This window comes from Equus caballus, chromosome 8 (genome assembly GCF_041296265.1).
Source record: "Equus caballus isolate H_3958 breed thoroughbred chromosome 8, TB-T2T, whole genome shotgun sequence".
In the NCBI taxonomy this organism is placed as follows: Eukaryota; Metazoa; Chordata; class Mammalia; order Perissodactyla; family Equidae; genus Equus; species Equus caballus.
The window spans coordinates 72,527,053-72,553,220 of NC_091691.1; the positions used below are offsets into that span (position 1 = coordinate 72,527,053).

General features: G+C 39.6%; 1 protein-coding gene and 1 long non-coding RNA gene across 6 annotated transcripts in view; one reads left to right on the forward strand and one right to left on the reverse strand.

Moving 5' to 3' along the window:
• SETBP1 (SET binding protein 1) overlaps positions 1 to 26,168 on the forward strand; it is a 360,545-nt gene that overhangs the window by 267,107 nt on the left and 67,270 nt on the right. The window lies entirely within an intron of this gene.
• LOC138925403 (uncharacterized) lies at positions 7,730 to 15,427 on the reverse strand. Its single transcript, XR_011441514.1, has 3 exons — positions 15,290 to 15,427; positions 14,930 to 15,177; positions 7,730 to 8,097 (listed from the first exon to the last, which is right to left on the reverse strand). It is a non-coding gene; the product is annotated as an uncharacterized lncRNA (long non-coding RNA).

Here is a 26,168-nt window from a genome sequence, read left to right on the forward strand (position 1 = left end):
TTAATGACTCGAAATCAAAACCCATTCTACAGGAAAAAGGGACCCATAAAATAACTTTCAGAGTAATAAGTTGCATGTTGTAAAAGCAGGTTGACATTGGTGTTTGCCAAATACGTAAGGCTTCAGAACAAGTTGGATAACAAGGGGGCATTAAGAAAGAAGATCAAAGAGTAGAGTGAGCAAGTCCCAAGGCTGTCTCTGCTGTGGTTTTCTCATTCTTCAGTGACGGGGCCGGGGAGATTGGGAATGTAGACAGGAGTCAGTAAGGAGATGGGGCTCCCCATGTTGATGGAGGATCTGATGACATACAGAGATAAAAAGCTTTCCCTGAGGCCACATCCCTGTCACCCTTTACATCTGAACAGGGCATTATGCTTTTCAAAGCACATTTCCTGGCTTTTATTTGATCTTCAGAATCCACTGAGGTTTGCAGATAGGTGTTGCTCTCCCAATTGATAGGCAAGGAAATCAAACCCAGAGGGTTAAAGTCTTTGTCCAAAGTCACTGAACCAGTTGTGCACAGAGAAAGTCCTGGATCCCGAGTTTCCTGAATTTTCTCATCACCTCCTTTCTTCCCACTGTATTTCCTAAGTCTTTGACAGGATCAATAGTATACTCAGCTTCTGAGTTATCCATAAAGAACCCTTGCCAGTGGGTTAAATAGTGGAGCCCAGAATAAGGCACTAAATAATAGGCAATTTGGTCTTTGCTAAACTTAGTTTTTTTATATAAAGGGAGCTCTTTGGAACCAGAGTCAGCCAAGCCCAGGGTATGAGGCCGATTCTATGTGCAGAGCCTTCATCTCATCTGGAAAACAGAGACCCTGGATGGAGCATGGATATCCTGAAAATCGCAAAGGTGGTGCAAAGGGAGAACAAGATTGGTCTTATTTATTAAATCATAAAAAACTGAAACTAACAGTTAAAACTTTGTTTTTTGGTTGTTTGGTTTTTTTTTGGTGAGGAAGATTGGCCTTGAGCTAACACCTGTTGCCAATCTTCCTCTTTCTGCTTGAGGAAGATTGTCCCTGAGCTAACATCTGTGCCAGTCTTCCTCTATTTTGTATGTGGGATGCCACCACAGCATGGCTTAATGAACAGCGTATAGGTCCATGCTGGGATCCAAACCCACAAACCCTGGTCCACCGAAGCAGAGCACACAAACTTAACTACCATGCCACTGAGCTGGCCACAAAACTGTATTATTTTTTAAAGAAAAGTTTTACACTATTTGAAGGACTTTACAAATCTACTAGTAAATATACAAAAATTCACATCTTGAGAATGGTATAGGCTAAAAATAAAAACAGACTAGAGCAAGTCATTAACGAAACCATGGGTTTAGGGTCACATCTAAAATGTTTAGCGAAGTGTTGGGCGACTTCATCCCCTTTCAAATGTCCAGCAGACACTGAGATTGAGTGAAAGAACTGTGGTTCTGCACCAGCTTGTCATGTCTTATATTCGAAGTAAGACCAGTACGCCAAAGAGATTTCTCTTCTAGAACATACTTCTTTGTTCTATCAGTTATCTTTTTGCTTAATTTATTTATTGTAATCACATAATTGAAAAAGTATCAAGTGCCTAATATGTATAAGACATAGTTCTGGCAATGTTCGAGCTATAAATATGTGAGGGCACCTCATCATCCTTCAGTAGGAGTGTCATAGGCCTGAAAGTCCATGTCAGTATGTGTCCTAGTAAATAATAAACCCCTTTCATGTTAGATACTATTTTTCTCTTTGAGGCCCCATCAACAGCAATAAAAATGGATTCCTCACCCACAGCATAAAGCAAAGGATTGTTTGGAAAAATATTTATTGTTTCTTTTATCATCTAAAAGAAATACTTGGTAGTGAAGAAAATTTGGAAAATTTAGAAAAACAAGTACAAGGAAAAATAAAATCACCTACAATCTTACTCAATAACCATTATAATAACATAAATGCACAGATCCCCAGCTGATGCTAACTGCTTGCCTTGCTTCCCTTCCTTTCTGTCCCCCTGCCCCCCACCGGGAGAAGCTAAAGAAAGCAGACCCTTGATCCCCTTCCCCATTATCCCTCCTCTTTCTCTTCTCTCCTCACCGCCATTTTGGTTGCTGGGTCTTTTCAATTTTCTCTCAAGTGCCTTCCCAGAACTGACCACCATAACCTTTTTTGCTGCATTCTGTATCGTTGCCCAAACAGGGGAATATATTTCTAAAATAAATGCAGCAGCAACTGGGCATGAAAACCATCCAGATTTCCAGACTGTCCTATTTCGGATCTCCATAAGAATTCAAGTGCCAGGACAGCAACTGGGAAGGGGACAAATTAGTCATGGCTGAAGATAGTTGCCAAAAATTTTTCCCAAGAGTCACTGAGTATTGAGTCTTTCTTCTCAGATCAGAATCTGACAAGGGGGGATGCAAGAAGTTTTCCAAAGATTGAGATTCACAACTCCACCCCACAATGGAAAATCCAACCAGCCAGTGTCTGTTGCACATACCACCCCACTTTGCACATACACAAACACACACACACAGAACAAGTCAAGTTATGGCTACGCAGTGTTGCTGTCACTCACACCGAGAGCATTTAAAGGGAAGGAGCCAGCTATTAATTATAGGTTTATGACACAAAGGACTTCCTTGTATTTGCTTATTTTCCTTCCCAGAATACCTATGGCTATTTCTAAGGTGAGGTTGTCAAGCCAATGGCTCCCACTTCAAAAAACAGCTGTCCTGTTTGTTTTTTCTGCCATTTCTCCTCAACCAGGAAGTCTTCATCTACATATGCTCTGAGTTTGGCATTTGCACAGGGCATCATGCAAAAGAGAAGACAAAATCTTCTGAGAGCTTTGAAGTCTTCATGGACAGTGCAAATAAAATTTTATTATATCAAATAAAATAGCTGAAATAGCTTTTCTTGTTGACTTTTCCTCCATTATTTTTCTAGTTCCAATTGATATTAATTGTAATAGAGGAAAATCTGTCCCAGTGGACTGTCTTAGAAAGGAGAATCTTGTTTCTGGGTGTCTTCTCTTGATACTGATGAGGATCGTGAGTGATGACTCCCTCAGGGGAGTCCCCCGACACAGCATGTCAGCTCCACCTGCAAACAGAAGGTACTCAGACCCCAGAAACACTTCGTTTGTGTGGACTGACCTCCCACCAGCCCAAGGTTGCACCTTCTTGGTCCAGGGCAATGCTTCTCTACTTCATTTTTCATTTTGGTGATCCTTTTGGAAATAATCAGCCCAGAGCAAAACTTTATCACATCCACCTGCCCATTATGACTCTAACTAAATAAAGATATTAATTACTGAAACAGAAAGAGAAGAATGGAGGTCTTTTTCATGGAACATCTATGAAGCGAGCCGTAGGTAAATGAATAACTGATGCCAGATGTAGAAATACCCATTCCTATTGCATCAAGCCCAGAAGTCTTTATCAGGCTTAAAAGACCCTCCATTATCTACACTCACAGCCTCACCTTGTTTCCTGATCATTTTCAGCTTATTCCCTTGCTGTGAGTTCTGCTAAATCTCTCCTTTATCCTACAGAAAATACCATAATTAGCCCTTCATCTGAGTCTCCAATCATCACGTTGCCTCCTTCACATAGAACATTCTCTTCTTTTCCATCTGGCTTTTAACTATTCCCTACTTATTTCCTCAGCCATTCTGGCGTTTCCTGCTTTCTCTGATACAACTCTGATGTCTTCACTGTCATTTCCGTGCTTATTTATATATGGCCTTGCATTGTTTACCTTTATTTTGCTAAGGGTATCTTGACTCACTCAAATTCAATTTGAGTTGTGAGGGTATCCAGATTATGCCATCCTCTTTTCGGAGCTTGTATGACATTAAGATGGTGCTGAGCACAGGTCTTCCTGAGGGATTGGTTGATCAGGTTGATCCTCTCAGACCACCATGGGTTCCTGGCACATGCTTTGAGAAGCAGTAGCTTAAGAATAAATGCAGCAACTTCTAAAGCAGCGTAGTAGGCAAAAAAAAAAAAAACTGGAGAGAAAAGCTCTCAGATGTAGATTTGCATGCTAAATCCCCCACTTACTATTAGTGTGACCTTGGGCAACTTAGCCTCTTTGATCCTCCTTTTCCTCATCTGAAAAATGAGGCTATTAATCCCTACCTGGCAGGGTTTTATGAGAGCCAAATAAAAGGAGAATATACACAAGAGCATCCAGCATCCTGCTTACCACGTAGTCATTAATAATGTTCATTTCCTTTCACTTGCGTTTTGGATAATATATTCAAGCACAAAAAGTAAAAAGCAGCAATTGTTATAGAAATCTCCTTCCTTAAGCAGCAGGCTTTCCTTCCCAATAACACTCTTATTGGGGTGAGTTATATCCCTCTCTGAACACACATACCTGCACAGAGGGGCAGACATGAGCTGGACCGCAATTGTATTTGATGACAAAGATAAGGTGTCAGGATTATGCAGTGATGGTGGATAAGCAACAAAAAATACGCATTGCGCCCGAAGACAACTGAAAGTTCACCGTGTCGGCATCATCTGTAGGTGTTGAAAGTTGTCTTGAAAGGCTGGCAGTTTTGATCCCTGGCGTTCGGTCTGTCACAGGGAGAGTTTGTTAGCACTATTCATTAGCACCTGTTTTGTAGACCAGTTTTTCTACTGACCTCAGCCATAAAAACGCAGCGATAAGAGAAATAACGAAAACTGTATTCATTTTCTACTGCTGCTGTAGCAATTTACCAGAAAGTTGGCAACTTGAAACAACAGAAATTTATTATTTCACAGTTTCTGTGGATCAGACGTCCAGGGGGCTCAGCTGGGTCCTCCGTTTAGGATCTCACTAGGCTGAAATCGAGGGATCAGCAGGGCTACGATCCTTAGTGGACTTTCTGGAGAAGGATGCGCTTCCAAGCAAATTCAGGTTGCTGACTCATTCAGTTCCTTGCACTTTTAAGACTGAGCCTAGGACTGGCCTTTGCTCCTAGAGGCTGCCTGCATTTTTTCTCATGCTTTCCATGTGGCCTTTCCAGCAGCAAAGGGTCCAGTCTCTCTGACTGCTGGACACTCCACTCTCTCCACCTTCCAGCACCTGGGACTTCTTGCTATTTCCTGAGCACAGCGTGTTCCACCTGCTTCCATACCTTCTGATTTTTGTACATACTCTTTCTTTCTCAAGGAACACCCTTCAGAAGGGAAGATACTATCATTTTTCTCGTGACTGACCACCTATATTCTTTGTAGATTTTTCCCTGTGATCAAGTAGACAAAGGTCTACTTCATGGAGAATTTTGAAAATGCAGTAAAAAAAAGTCAATTATCAAACCACAGATTGCTAAACTGGTTGGTTAACAACTCAGAAGAGGGACAGTTCTCTTTTAGATTGGAGTAGCCATGGAAGGCTTCATGAAGGAGGTGGCACCACACTTGGCCTTGAAGAACTGGTTGGATTTAGATAAATGGGGAATAGATAGGAACAGCTTGGAGGAAAATATGAATATATATATAGTATTCTTTGAAAAAATATTGCATTTATTCCTTCATTTTCTATACATACATATATAAAACTGGGAATATAAGAGTGAACAAGAAAGACAGGGCTCTTGTACTCATGGAGTTACAGTCTAATAGTTGATGCAGAAGAGAAAAAAACGCAAATAAAATAAATAATAATAAAATGTGATAAGTTTTGGGGGGGAAAAAAAAAGACGAATAGGGGGCATGAACTGCTTGATTTGATTGGCTAGTCAGCACGGAGGACGGGGGAGGAGGCTAGCCTAGGTAAGGTGTCGCCTTCCCACAGAGCTTTCTCTCAAGTGATGAGTTTCAGTTGGGTGCTACCAGCGAGAGGGAACTATCAGAATCAAAGAAATGGCCTGGCGACCACTGTGCCTTCTGCTGATTCGTGTGGCCATGGTATTACTTACCTTGATTATTTAAGTAGTTCCAGGTCGCCATGCAATTCTGCGCTATGTCTGAATGGCTGAACAAACCCTTTCTTCCTAAGTAGGCAACAGTGGTTTTTCCTCTCATTCCTGCCTGAGTGATTGAGTTATAATAACGTGCTCTCTGCTGAGACTAACCTAATGCGACTAACCAGCAACCAAAACCTCAGTTTGTAATCCAGGCATAGCTTGCAGTCCAGGAGGCGGGGGCTTAGAACAAGAATTGAATAAAAATATTTCTCACTCTTACTTTCTTTTCACAGTTCAGAATCTGTGTTTTATTCCATGTGAAAAGGAAAATAACTCCCTTACTTGGATTTCTTGCTGACATTTCTCTTTGGTGGGAGTCGGGGGTGGGGGGTGGGGGGGTTACTCCAAATGCTTACTATTCCTCATAGTAAAGCTCTGTGGCATTTTCATAAAATACCAACCACCAAAACTCTAGTAATCACAAAAACATGTGCCTTCTCCTTAAATCCAGTAAAATTCTTTCTCTCATTAAAAAACAGAAAGTTGAGAAATTAAATTAGAAACCTAAACTTGATATCTTTAAATTCCTTTGGTTTCAAGAAGAAGAAAAAAAAAGCTACAGTTTTTCTGATTTCCCTTCAGTTAAATGTTACTCCTGAATGGGGAAAATTGTACAAAAATTCTGCAGAATGGAGACTCGGACATGAGGGGAGGATTTGTATTTCCTTGCTATTAAAAGAGAAGGAGAAGAAACCTTCAGTTATGTATAATCTGTAGGAACGCAGTGCCCTGTCCAACCCACAAACCGTTGGCAGCATCGTAGCGCTACACAGAATGTTCTTTTAAGCTTCTCTCCCTCTTCCAAACCTTTCCTGTGAAGTTATAAATCTCAGCATTTAGAGACTTTTTTATTCAAATAAAGTAGGGACTTTAGGTTGGGCCCTCTGGCGTCATTTCTGTTGGCTGCGTGCTAGAGAGATGGCCCCAAGAAAAGCAGGCATACTTAGCTGGCTGGGGCCTCATGTTGACTTTATTTGTGAAATCCCTCTTGTCCCTCCTCCACCAAGTACCTGCTTTGGGAAGCTGTAATTTAGTAGCTCTCTGCCCAGAGGAAGTTTTACCCACCCCTCACAGCATCCTCCTGATTGTTCGGAAAATGAGATTACTCTGAGGGCAACTCCACCACCACCTTGCCCTTCCTCATTTTCTGTTTATGCTTCGCCTCCTGATTCTGCCCACACAACACTCCCTTTCAGCGTTGTCGCAGCAGGCAGATCCCTATGGCCTCAGGTGTCGCTGCACCTGGAGAAATCCCAAATAACGTCCACTCAAGTTCAAATGGGCAAGCAAATGCCCCGATGGCTGCTGCCTTTGAGTCGAGGAATCCTAATTGTCCACCTCTGGTTATTTTGCACGCTTTGAGACGGTGGCTTCTATTTTGCAAAGTGCATTCATGCGCATTCTCTCCCTTGATCATGACAGCCCCATAAGCTGAGAACTCACATCACCTCCTCCAGGAGCAGCCCCAGTGGATTTGCCACCAACTCGGGCCAAAAAGTGACGGGCACCCTCTGATTTAGAGCAGTGAGGTATCGCTAGAAGGAATTGGGAAAAGAAAGAGGCTGACCAAAGAGGTTAGACCAAGAGATCTTGGGCAAGTGATTTAAGAAACCACATCCACTGATTTCTCAAGTCCAAAATAGGGATAATAATAGTTTCCACCTTGGAGAGTATGTTTGCTTATAAAGTTGTAGCATAATGTCTGACTCATAAGAATCAGGTAATAAATATTAGTGGTTTTAATTATTGTTATTAAACGCACATTATGCACCTCTGGTATGTCAACCTTTATTTGATATTTTGTACACAGTGATTCCAGTTGGTTTTCAATAGTGGAATATATGTGTTAGTATAATTTCAAGTGCATGTGATTGTTTTTAAACAAATATATATTAAGCATCTATCTACTTTGTATCAGGGACTCTAATACATGAAGACCTCTTTGACCCAGTCACTGCTCTCCAGGGGTTGCCATTCCAAGAGAGAGAGAGAGATGCACACGGAGACAGAAAAGAGCATTGATGCCTTTGGTGCTGACACGGTGTGTGCCCAGGGTCCAGTGGGGGCAAATGAAGAGAGTAGTCAGTACTCCCTGGAGGGCCAGAAAAGGTGGCATTTGAATGAAGCTCTGAAGTCCTGGTGGCTGGAGAGAGAGAAAGGGCAGATCTAAGTGTTGGTAGCAATGAGAAAAAAGACTGGAGTCATGATACAGCCAGCCTGTCTTGTTAGGGACAGGAGGATGCTAGGGATGGCTGCCCACGGATTGAGAGCTGGGGGATGGCTGGGGGTGATCTGGAGAGGCAGATAAAAAGGAAGGGCTGCTCCACCAGGCAGATGGCTTTGACTCTTGTCCCTGCACTGTGGGATACCACTCAAAGGATTTAAGCTGGCAGGTGGTGGAGGGTGGGGTGACTGATATTCTCAGAGCTCTGCCTTAGAGCAGGGCCTTTCAAATGACCTGTGCTCAGGAGGTATAGAACTCCAGAATGGGAGTGAGAGAGGGTGAGAGAGGGCGAGAGAGGGAGTTGTTAGGACTGTTTGCCTTGCGTACCATGATTCTTTCACTCCATAAAAGGCTTCGAGGTTTTAAACTGAGGTTCTCTGCCTGTTCAGATCTGGTAGACCCTCCCAGATGACTGATGTGGCCTCGTGAACACAGCCCAGGTGAGATGGTTGTATCTACCAACACCTGGTAAAATGAAACCCAAACCAAACAACAAACACATCGCAGAGGAGAAGGGTAGGACCTGTTCTTTTTTAGATAAAATAAGAATATCCCAAACTGTCACAATTAAGAGCAAGGTGAGTCGAGAGCAGACAAGTTTCACCTAAACAACCCAGACCCTTTATCAATTTCATTTTCCATTCAAATATAAAATCTGCTACATAGAGAAAGGGAAAAGCAATAAAACAAAGACACTTAAGTAGGAAAACTAAATTAGCCTGTGAGTGGCTCCCTTTAAAAATGGAATTACTGGTTTTTTGCCCTTTGTGAACGTGTATATCTCACAAAGGCACTTTTTGAAGTCTGATTTGACCAACTCCTGTTTATTAACTTCTGTGTGTGTAACCCTGAGCTGTAAGGGGTACCAAGGTAGAGTTGGAAATCTTCAGCTCCAGGTAAGAAGCTCTCTTCCAATCCAATATTTGAGCATCTCTGACCTTAAGATCCCTTCTGCACGGTAAAAGAAGCTCATCGTGAAGAACCTGGGACTATGGAATGATAAACCCTGTCTGCATCTATAGTTCTGCTAGATGTAGGACACTGTCGACACTTCACCTGTGAGGACCATTCATTTGCCATTTACCGTAGAGATGGGTTTTAGATTTCAATTCTACTGTCTTGTCAGTTGATTGCCTTACATGAGAATAGATTCGCTTTTAAATACTGTGAGTTTTCCTTATGTTAGCAGTCTAATCATTTAACAAATGGATTAACTATTTGTTAAGCTCCTGATGTTTGAATGTGGAAGATGCTGTATTTGGACCTGCTTGCTATCCTAAAACTAATTCTCAGATTGTCCAGCATCTCAAGAAATGGTCAACGTTATTCTGTGAGAAAAAAGAATTTGATTATCAAATAAGTTTGTTAAATATCATAATAAACAAAAATACATGATTATCTACAACATAACATCTCGTCGCTTTTAATACATGTAAGGGCGATGTGAATCCATTCGTAGAGGAACTTATTTCCAACTTATCTGACTGCAGAACTCTTATTTTTCCAAATCCACTCATTAACATATCAAGGAATACTAACATTCTGCAGAAGATGGTTTGGGTAATACTAATCTAGTTTAATGCCTCAAAATTAAAAATGAAAGAATCAAGGTTCAGAGGGTTAAGTGTCCTGGCTGAGATCAAGCGGTAATGGCCAAGCTAGGACTAGAACACAGGCCTCCTGATGCCAAGCCTGTGCTCTTTCCACTTTCCCTCTACAGTGAGGACTTATTCCCTAAATCCTTATTGCCACCTCCAGTAGACTGGCTGTGTATATTCAGGCAGCAGTGAGACAAGCTTTGGGGGAGGAGTGTATATATATATACACATACATACATACATATACACATACACCAGAGCCCCTTGGGGCGTCAAAGCTGCTTTCACACAAGACCTAGGAAACATGCTGGAGCAGGAAGCAGGTGCGGGGTGAACAGCAGACCGACAGCCGCAATGGTTTGGAGAGCCCCTTGTTTGCGGTCCGCATTAACCTTGGGCTGTTGCAAAGGCCAAAACTTGGCTCGCATTTGAGATCTGAAGCTCTGACATTCAAGAAGCTCCAAAGCAAATGAACCTGAGTGAGTAAATAATTAAACCGCAAAGAAAAAGCTAGGATTGGAAAAAATAGTGTAAAGTCTGGAAAGCCAAGCTGTTGGGAAGTAATCTGCCTTTTACCAGCCCCACTGAGCCTACTCTTGACACAGAACATGTCCAGAAGAACACAAGCGAGCCATCTGTGTCTGTGACCTTAGGATGGTGATACAGGTACAGATTCTCAGGGCTCAGGCACTGTTCAAGACAAGTAGAGAGATAATCCACCCTAGTTATTATTAGTAAATGTTAGGGGCACGGGCTTCCAAATGCTTTCATTTGAACCCCAGCTCTGTCATTCACTAGCTGGGTGATCTGCATGAGTTACTGACTTCTCTGTGCTCTATCTCCCAACTGTTACATCTATAATATGTGAATAACAATATCCTACATCAGAGATATGATGTAAAGATTAAAGGAGAGACTTCATGCAAGATGCTTAGAGCAGAGCCTGGCAAATAGGAAGTACTCAAAAAGTATTTCTGTATTTATTGGGTTGTTGTTATTCTGAGGCTCATGGACCCTGAAGTTAAAATAAAATTTTTAAAAAATGATCTTTGGAATCAGACATACCTGCAGCCTCAACTTACAGAGGTGAGTTCCAATTCTGTAACTTACTAGCTCTGAGACCGTAGCATGTAACTTAACCTCTCTGAGCCTCAGTTGGCTTATCTGAAAAATGGGGAAAAATAGTGTCTATTCTGGGACTTACTGTAAAGATTGAAAGAGCTGATATGAACAAGGAATGAATGAGAGTTTCTAGTCTGTAGTAGATCATCAGTGCAGGCAGCTCTTATTATCGCTGATGTTTCTCCTATCTCAAGCCATGAAATCATTCTGTCCCCTTCAACATGGGGCCAACCGCCGGGGCACTGAAAAGCTCCTTGTAATCATCAAATGAAGCAGTTCTAAAAGTATTCCTTCAAGGATGTCCCAGACAGGAAAGGAAGGTGGACTGTTGTGTGTTCTTTCTGACCCCAGGTGGGAAGAGCCCACAGAAACGTCTTTTGGACATGTTCTAGTCTGTTTTGGATAGATACAGAAAAAGAAATAGAGGAAATGTGTGTGCACAAAGGATATTCTGGGGAAAGAGGAAAAAACGAGCAGAGCAGGGAGGGCCAGCAGATAAGCTTAATCTAAGTTTGGTTATAAACCCTGGCTAATGTTCAATCAAGAATGATCACCAGCCAGAAAAACGGGCTGCAGCTGGCAAATGTCCCAAATCATTGTGTAGAACGAGGGCCCACGAGTGGGGAAATGCTGCTTGATGGATGAATTGGATTGTGAATAAAACGCTGCCTTCCAGGCACTAGCGTTTGAATTATCCTGATATGTTGATTTAATTCAGATCCTTGATGTTTCCCGAGCATTGACTTTTTCACCTTAATTGTCTTCTGATTTATTAGTAGATCGCTGTGCTTTTTATGTTTCCGTGGTAGAAGTTTAAACCTTGCTTCCCAGAAAGATGCCATTACCTGGGGCAGATCTTAAGGCAGCCAAGCTCAACTTACAGAGGCGGATTGGGCCTGTAAACACTAGCGTCCCTGAAGCTTTAGCCAGGTGCCTGCCCAGCTGAGAGGAGACTGTCTCAGAGAGCCTCTCATTGATGCTGCAATGAGAAGTGCTAGTGAATTAGGAAAATCTTCCCTAGCTTCCAGAGGAACAGTCTTCAAGTTCCAAAAAGTTCAGGGGCATGGCATACCTCTCAGCTTGAGGGTCCTGTGTGCTCCCTATGCTTGTGTCTGGAATTAAGTACACAGCATCATAAAACCAGCTGTCTTCCTAAAACAGATCCCTCCCCCTACCAGAGCCAGGGCTGCACCCAGCCTGTGGGCCAATGCTAGTTTCGGAAGAGCAGGGGTAAAAATAGCTCCATTATTCCTCAGCTTGCAGAGGAAACTGACAGTCACAATTGATGACATAAAACACTGAGACAGGCTCATATTTTAAGAGTGTCAATACAAACTTCACCCTCAGAGGCCCTGATTTCAAGAGGCATCGCATCCCCTTTATTGCAAGCCGGCTTCTTTTCTGTTCCCACTGAAGAGGGGGCAAGAGAGAAGCTGGAAGCCAGGCTTTGTAATGAGGTGTCTGCCTCTGCAGAGGAAACAATGTCATTTTATCTTACATCTTGTAATGATAATGATTAGGAACCCCCAAAATACCACAGCCCAAAAGAATGAGCATTTGAAATCTAATCCTAATGTGCACTGCCACCCTCAGAGCACCTTTCACCTCTTTTATCTGCCCTGATGCTCAGGAGGTCCCCCAAGGTGGGTGGGGCTAAATAGGATTAGCCCCATTTAACAGATGAGGAGACAAAATTTCAAAGGAGGATATTATTGAATGTCAAGATAGAAAGCTGTGTTGCTATCATTTAACAAAGTGGACGACACCAGGCGTAGTGTGTCTTTGTAGGTGGATGTGGAGATGTGTATTTACCACGCCCTGTTCAGTCCCCTCCACACTGGCCTGTTGTGCCTGCCCACGGTGGCATTCCGTGAATTACAGCTGTTGGCTGACATGTTTTTAAAGGTACAGGATGCAATCTCATTTGACTTTTTTCATAAAATATCTGTAATTTTCCCAGATCTTTTGATAATAGACACTATTATCACAATTGTTTTCCAGTTTTATTGAGATATAATTGACGTGTAACTTCGTATTAGTTTAAGGTGTACAACTTAATGGTTTGATATACCTGTATATTGTGAAATGATTAACACCGTAAGTTTAGTTAACATCCATCATCTCAAATAATTACATTTTTTTCTTGTGATAACTTTTAAGATCTACTCTCTTAGCAACTTTCAAACATACAATTGAGTATTTTTAACTATAGTCACCATGCTGTACATGACATCCCCCAGATCTGCTATCTTGATTTTAAATGGGAGGCTATTGAGGCTCAAGAAGTGAATAATTTGTCTAAGTTCACCTATTTAGTAAGCGGCTGAATCAGAATTTGAACCCAGATCTGTCTAACTTCAGAGTTGGTGCTTTTTCTCCTTACCAAGCTGCAGATTTGAATAACTCGTTGGTTCTACAGTTTTTGATGAGAGTGCCTATGAGACCCCTCCAGGTGGGCTTTTCCTCTCACCTCTGCTGTTCTGGTCTGCAAATTGAGCCCACAGCAGGGTTGGGCTCCCATCTGGTGAATGCTACCTCACCAACTCCATGAAACGATTCACCTGGACATCCTGGCCCTTACGGACTCAACCCAAATCTGCATGTGCTTCCCATTGCAATCCAGGAGGTTGACTCCAGTATGTTCAGTGTTTTTCTGCTTGGGATTGTATTCCTGGAAGCTGCCTGATTTTAACTTTATCCCTAAGCCTTTCATATTTGTTTGGCCCTTTGTTCTAGGATGACTTCAAAGAAGTTGCCTTACTTTAATGAAATTCAGTGTATTATTGCACTGCAGTGTCCATTCCCAGTTAGGCTCAGCTTGAGGCTCAGTCCATAATCTTGAAACAAAATGGCAGTCATGAAAAATTTCCAAATAGCGTTATCGTCCATAATTTCAAAGACAATTTAGTAAAGTTTGGTCCATGGAGAGGATCACAAAGCAATATGATTCCATTATAGATAGTGGTATAATATTTTTGTGTGTTGAATGAATCTGAAATTTTGAGCCATATTGATAGAGCTGGTGGTTGTACCGTAAGAATTTAGTGCTAGCAAATGACCCACATTGATATAAAAATTACAAAGGGCTCTTAGACAGAGAGGCTCTGAGAGAAACAAAGCTAGGTGTATTTGATGGCCGTTTAGAATTCCCTATCTTTTCTTAACATCATCTACTGTATATATTTTGGCGCAGGGAAGAAATATGTGACTATGTTGGGTCCCCATCCATGTTCTTCATTTAATAGATTTATAAATACAGTAGTTCCTTCCTGGTTACTAAATTCATATCTCAGAAAACCTCTGTAGATGCTAATTTGAAGGTAAGGAACCCTCAGAGTTCATCCACTGAGCAAATGCTGATCCAGTGCCACCGTGTGCCTGGCACCACGTGAGCACTGATGTTAGAGCAGTCGCTAAGAGAGGTAACATTTTGTTCTCATAGGGTTTATATTCTGGTCTCAGTGGGCCCAGATAAAAAGCAAGGCTATAAGTCTGTAATATAATCTCAGATATCGATAAATGCTGAGAAGACAATAAAGCAGGTTAAGAGGATGTGGAGGGACTGCGTATATTTTAGTACAAGTGTCAGGACACGTATTTTGTAAATTGATTGCCAAAATCAGACTCAGGAAATAGGAATTTGCACAGTAAACTATTTTCAGGGCTCAACATTATTCGATTACAGCTTGCATCTTGTTACAAACTATGGTTTAGTAAGGCTGAAATGAGGAGATTTTTACTTCAATATGTATTAAAAGAGCCAATTTCATAGGCCATAGAATCTCAAAGTTAGAAGGAAGCTTGGAGGTCACCCAACCCCAAATAGCTTCTCTGATCGCAAATACCTTCTCCCACATTCCTCCACTAAGAAAGAAAAGTGTAGTGTCTGGAAACTCATTACTGTGTAAGACAACCAAGTCCATTTCTGAACAGCTCGAGCCTCTCAGCCTCTCCTTGTCTCTGATAAGGGGGAGCATCGACAGGACTCTCCAAAGACCTTTTACTTTGTCTCAGACACAGAAGCTGCTCACCTTGAATGCAGGCATAGAAGTTTCCAGCAGGAAGACAGGCGCTCCACTCCTGCCACCAGCTTCAGAAACAACTTCCTCATCTCTAGGTTCAGGTTATGTTTATTTGCAGCAGGTAGAAAGGCTGCAAAGAGTGGTTCTAGGGAAATGACAAGGACCCTGGTATGAGATCGGGAATCACTGGTTTTCTAGGCCTGTGTGGGTACAGCTTCTACAAATCAGCATTTCTCTCTGGGCCTCGGTGTATTCACCTGTGAAATGGAAGAGTTGTGTTAGACCAGTGGTTCTCAAAGCGTGGTCCCCAGACCAATAGCATCAGCCCCACCTGAGACCCTATTTGAAATGCAAATTCTGAGGCCTCACCCAAACCTCCTGAATCGGAACCTCTGGAGATGAAGACTGGAGACCTGTGTTCTAACAAGCGCCTCAGCTTCTGACACACACACTCAAGTTCGAGAACCCCTCTTCTGGATGGTCTTTGAGTCTCTCAATTCCAGCTGCACCACACTGTGAATTCCCAAGGCAGAGCAATGAAAACTGGCCAGCCCACTTGCTCCGCCTCACCATAATCTCTCAGTTTCCAGTGGCCTCGCGCGGGCTCTCTCTCTCTCTTTGGATCTGTGAGCCAGGCTGCAAAGCCATCAGCTTCAAGAGGTGACTAACTCCCAGGACATGCACCTCCCTTAAAAAATCTATATCCGGTCTTACATGGAATCAATGCCTACAGTCACCTTGTATCTAAGCAAATTGAATAAAGCTGAGAGCCCCAGCAAACCTGCTTATTTATCTCATGACAAGGGAAACAACTTTCAGTTCTGCAGGACTTGACACCTTTGTCAATAAAATCTGCAGATTGCACAATATAGAGTTGTTTTAGAATTCATCTTCCTGACAATAACAGGACTTGCCAAGATAAGAGCATCCAGGGGTTACTATGGCAGCCATAGCTTTGCCCCTGTTTACATTTTACAGAGGAACCATTCAGTGAATTTGCATCAGCTTGGAGAAGAATAAGGAAAGGATTTTAAAGCAAATGCCTCTTTTTGGTTGCTTTTTTGTTTTCACACATCTAAAGGAGGCAACCAGATTTGATTTTTTTTTTTAAAGAAGCACTTAGTTTTAATAGCTGATTAGCCTGCAATAAGGTCGAACTTGTGTTTTGTTTCTAATTAGCAATAAAAACAACAGGGTATTATGTTTGCACTTGCTTCACTGTAGCATCTTTCCAAGATGTTCTAGTCACGCTGTTCGAAAGTGCCATATACATCGGAAATGTGCATTTATATTCAGAGCGGGCTTATTGTAGGAAGCATAAAAAACTCGCCATAAAGCGGAAGTTTGGGGAAGGTGGGGTCGAGTTGAAGGTAGTAAAAGCCTCTCAATTGCCTGATTGTGTGAGTTGAAGTTGCTGGTAGGGTGAATCGCCGTTTGTGGTTTCACAGCTCTGGGATAAATGACACTTCCAATCACATTTTCCTATACAGGTGTAAAATATACAAATTGGGTGAGGAAAATGGTAGCATCATTGAAATGTATAAAAGCAAAAAGCCTGGGAAGCAAGCATATGGCGGGGAGCCGGCCTGGAGAGGCAGGGGACTTGGGCGGGAGGCTGCACACACCTTAGCTTTCTAGAACAGTCGTCTCAAGGGGCTGGAGCACAGTCTCCATCCTTCCACATCTAATTTGGATGATTCCGTGATTATTATATCATTAGGGTATTCCCTGCCTAGAGTGGGGTTTTTTTCTTTATTCATAGCTCTACTTTGCCTTGTTTTTTTTCCTCAACTCTTCCAGGTTTGCCATGAAAAGCATGTTAAACCAAGCAACAATGCAACTTTTGATTGTTTCCATTCTGGTGAAATAACAGATTTGATGAGCAATAAGATAAATCGTTATCCGTAGATAATTACAGAGGCTGAAAGTGCTATGTTTTACGTGTTTCCTATATAGCCGAAGATGTGACTCTTCCCTTTATTTTATTCCTGTTCCCAGTAGGTCAGACAATTCCCTCCTTGCTTATAAAGGCTACCTTAAAAGAACCTTTTTTAACCTCTACCCCTAAAGGCTTTGGAAATGAGTGTGGCTTTGAGGGGGGCACTTCAAGCTTTAACGAGGCGTCAGTGGCTCCAGTACCAGTTTCCTCTGCAAACTCAGGCCATGGCCTGAGGTCACCTCGTATTTCTGCACCTGATTTTATAGATGACAACACCAAGGCCTAGAGCAATTAAGGGACTTGCCCAAAGTCACAAGATGGTTTCATTTCACCCACGACTATAGTTGTAATTACAGTATGTGGGCTCTCTGAGGAGTTGCTGAAAACCCGTGTCTGATATTTCCTGTGGACCCTCGGCCTCCAGACCCACAAGCCTTGTCCACCCTTGATTGTGCGGAAGCCAGGCCTGTTGAGTAAATCGCAATTAGGAACACTGAAAAACGAGGAGAGGGAGAACACGAAGGGAGCAATTTTAATGTACAGAATCATAGGAATGGATGCTTTTGTGCGTATCAAAATAAGATTAGGGAAAAAGGTATTAAACAATGTTTAAAATAATAAGTAATTGTTAAGGGCTTACCAAGTGTTAAATGCTATTCTAAGTGTTTTAAGTGTTTTATCTGCATAATCTCATTTTTTCACAGCCCAGCCCTAAGAAGTAGGTACTACTGTTATCCCCATTATGTAAATCAGGGGAACGAGGCCCAGAGAGGTGAGGCAGATCTCCAGGTGATAGAGCTCTCAGGGTGTAGAACCAAGATTTGCCCCAAGCCAGCCTGACTGCAGTGCTGTGCTCTTCACCTCTGCACCCTCGTCCTACCCGTGGGAGCAGGTTTGCAGGTCTAACTTTATTCCCTCAGGCTGCAGCAGCCCTTGGTCCTCTTGCAGAGGAAAACCGGAAATGGCCATCAGCCCATGCCAGCTTGAGTGCTTCTTCCGGGCTTGGTGACAACTGTAAGCCATCAGCCTGGTTAAATAACCCCCTGCTGTTCACCCTTTTCCAGTGGATTATGACAGGACGAACCTAAGGAAAGAACCACGACAGTAGATCCCTGTTTGCTGTCTATTTTTGCACAAGTGACCTGTCTTTTCCGATTCTCAGTTTCGTCATTTATCAAAAGATGGTTGTTCCTTCCCTCCTACCTTATAAAATGTGCAGAATCACACGGCCATATACGATATAACTACAAAATGATGTACAATGAGAAGGGGGTGGTGTTAGGATTCTCATTCTGATGATACATCGTAAGGGTGTGTTGTGGATAAAGGAGGTCATACATCTCAAGTACTTAGTTTTAATAGTGCCTGACACATCGTGGACACATGTTGGTTATTGCCTACTAATTATGGTCATTACTAATGTACCTTGCAGTGATTTCAAGTTAACATATTCAGCTCGGTCCACGCTCAATTTGCAGAGAATGCTCAATGCCTCCAAGATAAGCAGCAGGTACTTTTGTTTCCATTTTGGGGGTAACTTGTAACTTTTTCAGTCTCACATTGTCCAGATTTTACTCGTCTAGAGCTATGCTTTTCTTACTTTTCTCTTTTAAGTGGCACAGACAACCCTGCATGTAATGATAGAACAGTAATAATAATTCTAGCTTAATGCACTTATTAATGTTGACTCTTTTAAGCGGTGGAGTCCATCCAGGAGCATGATCATATTTATTTTGTATGACTCTCGCGCAGGCCACAGTTATTGTGTGATGATTCTTTTTCTTCTCCTAAATGGTCTTAATTTAAATCTACAGTACAGCTGTTCTGTTTTTACAGTGTCTAGGTGCCAGTCTATTAATTTGTCAGTAATCACTCTGTAATCCACCATTTAGTATCTGCAGGGTTACTTTTAATCAGCTTTTAGGGCTATGGATTCTCCATTGTTCATTTTCACTATTCAACCTTTAACCAGCTACATTGTCATAAGTACCATGATTTTCTCATAGGCTTATAGTGATGGCCAGAGAGATCCTGCAGGAGAAGCTGACATAAAACTTTCTGTTTTAAAAACAATGTTTGGAGTAGAGAACTAGAGTATACAATACTCCTTTAGAGTCTTGTTGCCAGAGGAAAAGAACAGGCCATTTCTAGGCTTTTGGTGTTAAAATGAGCAAGAAAAATATACATTATGCCACAGAGTACCCGAGGAACAACTGTAAAGTGATATTGCTTCTTCTAGTGTTCCTGACCAAACATCTTATCCTGGTGGGCGTTGCCCCTTGAGATGTCACCATGTCTCCTTAGCCCAGAGACACATCCATAGACTAATGTATTTAAAGGTCCTTCTGCTAAACAGCCCTCAGAGTTTCCTTGCTGACCACTGTCTAGTCGTATATGACATTTGAGATATACGGGAATAAAATTACTATAACGCATTGAGATTCATGAAGCCACTGGCACCCAAGCCCTGCAACAAAGATTGTTGCATGCCCAGCAATGACTAGACAACACAGATGCTCCTGCAGCTGCGTCTGCTCAAAAGTTTTGGAGCTCTCTTGGAAATTCTTTCAAAGCCCTGCCACATTCTTTTGAATATCTGAAATATCTTTGTCTTTGGAAAGAAGTTGTGATTTATGGAAACAGCCGAATCACTTGGAGTCAAGTCTGGCGGGAGGTCAAGATGGGTAATGTTAGTTTAGAATTACCCATTATAGACAGGAGTGGTGTCCGGGTTTTCTCAGCAATGACTGGTTTGGTTCTCTCAGTAAAGAATGAGCAGTTTGGTATCCTTAAGCTTGTGGTAGAAAAATACAGATAATTAAAACAAATTTATTATTGTTAACCCCAGTGTCTATTCCCATTTACAATTGCATTTTAACAGAGTAGCATGTGCATGCATATATAAAAGTGTAGGCATGTGTTTGTGTTAATTCTGTGTAAAGAGGCAAATCAATCTTCAGTTAGACAGACATATATAGATAGATATAGCTATATATACTGTTTCTCATGGGATATTTTTCACTCCCTTTTCCCAGACATAGTTTCCAGAATTTTCCTATAAATGTGTGCCTTTCTCATTGTTGATATTCCTCTAAGATAAACAATTCTTAACCTTTATTTTAAGGTTCTACACTTATTTTAGAATCTGCTAAAAATTATAAACCCTTTTGTAGGAGAAATAGAAATGTATACACATTCATGTGATTTGGAAAAGAGGGAACATGGATGCTACATTCAGAAGTTTTGTTTTCGGATTTAGAAAGAAAAGTGGCTTAAAATTCTACATTATAGGATATATTTATAGAAACAAGTGAAACATTGCTTTTCAGAAATAAGCTGCAATTTATTTGTTGCATAGTATCTTTAGTTAATTAACTGAAATTCAGATTGTGTGAATAGGCTAAAAAAAAATAAGTGATGATAAAGGAGAGAAGTTCGTGGATCACTGTGTATTAACATTTGAAATTAAAGTCACAAAAACAATTTCTATTTTCAAGATATAGCAGACAAGATATACTTTAAAACTCTTCTGATACAAAACTTTTAAAAGTTGAATGAAGCGTAAAAGATGTCTTTTAAATGCATATCCAGCTGATATGTGGGTGGAGAGGAGAGGTTCTTAGAAGCGAAAATTCATCAGAATACAGTAATACAGAGAGATAGGTAGTTTAAAGTTGACAGCCTTTCTGAGGACATCTGCCTGTCTCTGGATGTCCAGACTTTTTGCTTTATTGGGCTGCACATAGAAAATAGAAGACAAATGTAGTGTCCATGCAATGCAGGAGATATGATCTGAACTCCCTTCATAAAGGCTAGATTTCATAAGACAAAACTCTCACTGAAAGAATAGCTACAATATAACCCACTCCAAAGGGAGAGAGGAATCTTGCCTGTCTCTGCTCTGGTTGGATGGACCAGTCAGTCACCTCTGAGAGACCTTAACCCCAAGACAGTTCTCACATGAATGAAGGCCAAAATAGATACTTTCTTTGTGACCTGAAAATGACCAAGCTAAAATTTTAGTTTAAAATGCTCCTGGATTGGTGGAACCCCTAGGCACTTAGCACATGTAAGTGTGTATCATCTCTGGAAGAATGCATTTAGAAACCATGACTCAAAGAATTCTCACAGATAAAATGCCAAAAACATGAGTCATAATAAGATATCATAATGCAAAATGCATGAGAGAGCAAGCTTTATAAAAGTCAGCAGAAATAACAAAGAGTAGAATTAGACCCACTGAATCTGCAAAAATGTGAATCAACCTCATATATCAACTAAATAAGCTGAATATATTTGAAAACATACTGGAGGGCATCAAAAGAAGAAGTACAATACACTATGAAATATGACAAGGTAGATTTGAAAACTACCCAAATAGAAATTTTAAAAATGAAATATATAATAGTTTAAATTACAAACACATTGATGGATGATATAGCAAATTAGTCATAACTTTTTAAAAAGAGAATCATTAAATTGGAAGATAGGTCCAAAGAAGCAATACATAATGTAGACAGAAAATAGTTGAAAATAATAAACAAAGGTCAAGAGAATCATAGGATAAAGAGCTGGTTTTCCATATATTTTACTGAAGGCAAAGAAAAAAGATAGTAGAAGGAATAAGGAAAAGAATCAGCCTTAAGAATTTCCAGGATTGATGCAAGGCATGGATCCCCAGAATCAGAAAGCACAAGAAATTCTATGTGGATTATATGAGAGAAAAAAAAAAAACAACAACTCAAGGTAAACACACTGTAATCAAACAGCAGCCAGGAGGAAAAGATACATAACTTTCAAACAAAAACAACCATTAGGCTTTTTGCTGACTTCTCTACAGTAACAATGAAATCTAGTAGACGGCTGAAAACTATCTTCAAAGTTCAGAGAGAAAAATAAATTGTCAAACTGGAAAAGTATTCACAGCAATGCAATCTTTCAAAACGAAAGTAAGATATTTTAAGTTTAACAAAACTAAGAATGTTTACAACCGATAAGACTCTCCCTAAAGAGATTGCTAAAGTATGTACTTCAAAAAGAAAACAATATTCTCCCAAAAAGAAGGTCTGAGATGTAAGAAGATATAGTGAACAGAGAGAATGGAAAACCTGTGGATAAATTTAAACATACAAAACAATAAAATAATGTCTAATTTTCACTCTTAGGAAGAAGATAGAAGTAAAATCCTGGATAATTATAGTATAAATGTTTGGGAGTAATAAGGTTAAAACACTCAAAGTTTACTTTATTGTTTTGGAAAAGGCTAACAATATTAACTTTCAACATTATTACATTAAATATGAATTTTAGAGTGTCTAGGGTAGCCATAAACAAATAGAATTAAAGGTATAACTTACAAACTAGTTGGGGGGGAGACAAAAATAAATCAAGAAAGGAAGAAACATAAGAAACTGAAAATTGTACAATATAAAGCACAAAGTAATCCAAATAAATCAGTAATCACAGCAAACCAAAACTTTAAAAAGATCAAGTTGGATCTTCAAATTCAGAATCCAGAAATATGCTGGTTATAAGACATATACCTAAAATATGTGAAAACATATGACAGAAAATAAAGGTAGAGGGAAAATACACCAGAGAAATAGTAATAGAAAGCTGATGTACTAACATATTAATATCAGCCAAAATAGCATTTAACAAGTTTTCGTTTAAAAAAAAAAAAGTTATTGGTGGTCAAAAGGGTCATAACCCAACCTTAATGATACATTTTTCAGTTAAAACCAGGAAGATTTAAAAATTCTAACTTGTATGTATATAATAACTTGGATTAAGACTACATAAAGCAAAGATGACAAAAGAGAAATTGACAAACTTGATCTCAGAATGGAACATTTTTACAAATTTTTCTCAGTAATGCATCAAGCAAACAAAAACAGATTCAGTAAGCATATAGGAAATTGGAGAAAAACAACTTGCCAATCTCATTTTAACAAACATACATAAATGCCACATCCAGCTAATTAGAAAGTACAGCACAGCACACATAGAGCAATAATGAAAACTGACAACAAATTTCAAAGAATCAATGTCATAGGAATCCTATTCTCTAGGAAAAGGCAATAGAGTAAAACTCAGTAACAAAAAGGTAACATTAAAACCTCAGATCACTGGAAATTATAAAATTCACCTCTAACTCATGGGTCAAAAGTTTAGAATAGAGTATTAGTGAAATATCATATCAAAACCTGTAGGGTGCTGCTAGGTTGGTTCTTGGAGAGAGATTTATAAGTATAAAGATTTATATTAGAAAATAAAAAGGGCAAAAAGACTAAAACAAGAAAGGCTTACCATGCAAATGAAGAAATAAGAATTTTTTTTAAATGAATACACCCAACAAAAGTAGAAGAAAGGAAATCATAAAGATAAAAGCAGAAATCAATCAAATACAAAACACAGATGTAAGAAAGAGGGTCAACAAAGCCAGACTTTGTTTGAAAAGAGTGATAAAACTAGTGAATTTATGGCAATAATAATTGAAGTGAGGAGGGAAGTATAGAAGGCAAAGAAAGATAATAGAGAAGGAAGGAAAGACAAAAAACAATATTATGGAGAGTCTACAATTGCAAATGCCATTGAGGTGAAAAGACTAACATATTATGAACAACTAGGTGCCAACATATTTGAAAACTCGGATGAAACATGCACAGTTTTAGAAAAGAATATAACTTACCAAAATCGATTCAAGAAGAAATAGGAAACCCAAATGTTTCTTTAATCATTAAATAAATTAAATCAGTAGTTTAAAATCTTCTCAATAAAAGCCAGCCCAAAAGATTTTCAGCTGCTTCTACCAAGAATTCCATTTTTACACAAGTTCCTCCATAGCATAGAAGAGGGCACTGTCCCAAAGATGCAGCCTAAGTCACTATCAGACAGACACAGAATGAGAATAATAAGGAAATAAAGAAATAGCAGGCCAATTTCACCCATAAACAAGGATATAATAATTCCAAACAAAATTCTAGCAAACCTAATCTAGCAATGTATTTAAGAGAATGCATTCTGACCAAGTTTGGTTTAACTCAGGAATACAGCTTTGATTTGACACTGGAAAATGTATTAATGTAATTCCCCATATTAACAAAACAAGGGAGAAAAGCCAGATGATTATCTCAATGGATGCAGTCATTTGATAAAAGTCCACACTCATTTGTGACAAAAGCTCTAGGTAATCTGAGAATAGAAAGCAACTTCCTTATCCTGATAATGGGTATCAAGAAAATCCCTCCAGTAGGCATCATACCTAAGAGTGAAACATTAAAAGCCTTCCCTTTAATATCAGGAACAGGGCAAGGATGTCTGCTGTCACCACTTCTATTCAAAGTTGCGTTAAAGGTCTCAGCCAGCAAGATAAGGAAAGTAAAGAAATAAAAGGTATAAGATTTGGAGAAGCAGAAATAAAACTGTCATTATTTGCTTATGATACGATTACATTGAAATCCAGAAAGAATATATGAACAAGTTACCAAAATTAATACAAATATAATGACTGAAAGTTACAAAATAAATATGGAAAAGCTTTTTTCATGTATATTTCTATTTGTTGCTGGGATCTAGAGATGCAGATTTATAATAAAAATAATATGGTACTTAGAAATAAATTCAACAAAATATGTGTATGACTTCATTTTAAAAAATGAGGCTTATTGAAATGTGTTAAAAAATGAAATTGAGAAAGAGATGCATTGATGGATAGAAAGACTCATTATCATAAAAGTATCAATTTTCAACAAATTGATCTATAGATTTAATAAAATTCCAAGCGAAATTTCAACAAGCAGATTTTTTGAACTTTGTAAGATAATTCTAAAACTCATATGGAAAGCCTATATGGCAGGTACAAGAATAGCTAAAGTACTCCCAAAGAAAAAGAAAACATCGAGAGACTTACCCTACCAAGTATTAAGATACATAAAACCCACTTTCAGATGGATTACATAATTAAATGTGATACATAAAACTTTAAACTTTTACAAAATACTTTACGACCTCAGAAGAGGAAAGTATTTCCTGAGGCAAAAAGTGCAAAGCATAAAGAATTGATAAATCTATCTTAATAAAGAGTGTTTTTTAAAAGACATTATAAAGATCGTGATAACCTATCAACTGAGAAAATATTTGTGTTTCATATAACCAACAAAGGAGGAGGATTCTGAATATTGAAAGAAATAAGAAAAAAACAAGCAACTTGATAGAAAAAAAAACAAGCTGGATAAAAGACATGAAAAGGCATTTCACGTAAGAGGACACGGAAAAAATGTTAACCTCGTTTGTAATCAGGAAAAAGAAAGTTAAAGACACATCCACCAGATTGGCATCAATTAAAATCTGATAATGCCAAGGGTTAGAAAAGTTGTCCAGCAATGAGAATTCTTCATACCTTGTGGGTGGGAGAATCAGTTGGCACAATTATTTTAGAAAACAATTTGGCATTATATAGTAAAAGCAAAGATGTAAGGTCTCCATATCTTACTACCCAATAGTTCCATTGGTAAACAACTACACCTAGAGGAACTCTTGCACACAGGCATAGAAAATAAATACCGGAGTTCTCTCCCAGGGTGCTTTTGCTTTTTGTAATAACTAACCACTGGACACAACTTGGGTGTCCATCGACAGGAAAATGGATCAATAAATTGTAGGACATTCGTGCAAAGGCATGCTATTAGCAAAGAAAATGAGCCAGGCACATCTACACATGTCAGTCTGGTTGAATCTCAGAAATGGGATGTTGACCAAGAAAAACATGTGACTATTTCTATCAAGTTTAAAAGTATGAAAAAACACACAATATATTGTTTAGGGATCCATATATATAAATGATAAAACTGCAAAGGAGGGGAGGTTGGGCAGGGTTGCTTTTGTATTTTTGCTCATTGCACAAGGACATCTAGCCAAGAGGGTGAGTGGAGCTAAGATTTAGTCCGTTAAACTACTTCCAAGCCTCTCCACTTGAAGGAAAGGGGACCTTTTCCAAGTTCACTCAAAGCCACTATGTTGGGGGTGGAGGTGACATACATGGGAGTGTCAAAGGTATTGGCAATATTTTGTGTCATAAGCGGGATAGTAGTACATAACTGGCTGTGTTATTTACATTTTGTAAGTGAACATATGGAGAGCACATTCTTTAAGTATACATATACATACATATATATATACACAACATATATAATTACACATATAATGTATGCAGTTTAAATTTACATACATATATGGAATATATATGTATATGCTTTGTATGTATGAGGTGTGATATATCTTAGAATTTTAAAAATTTACCTAAAGCAT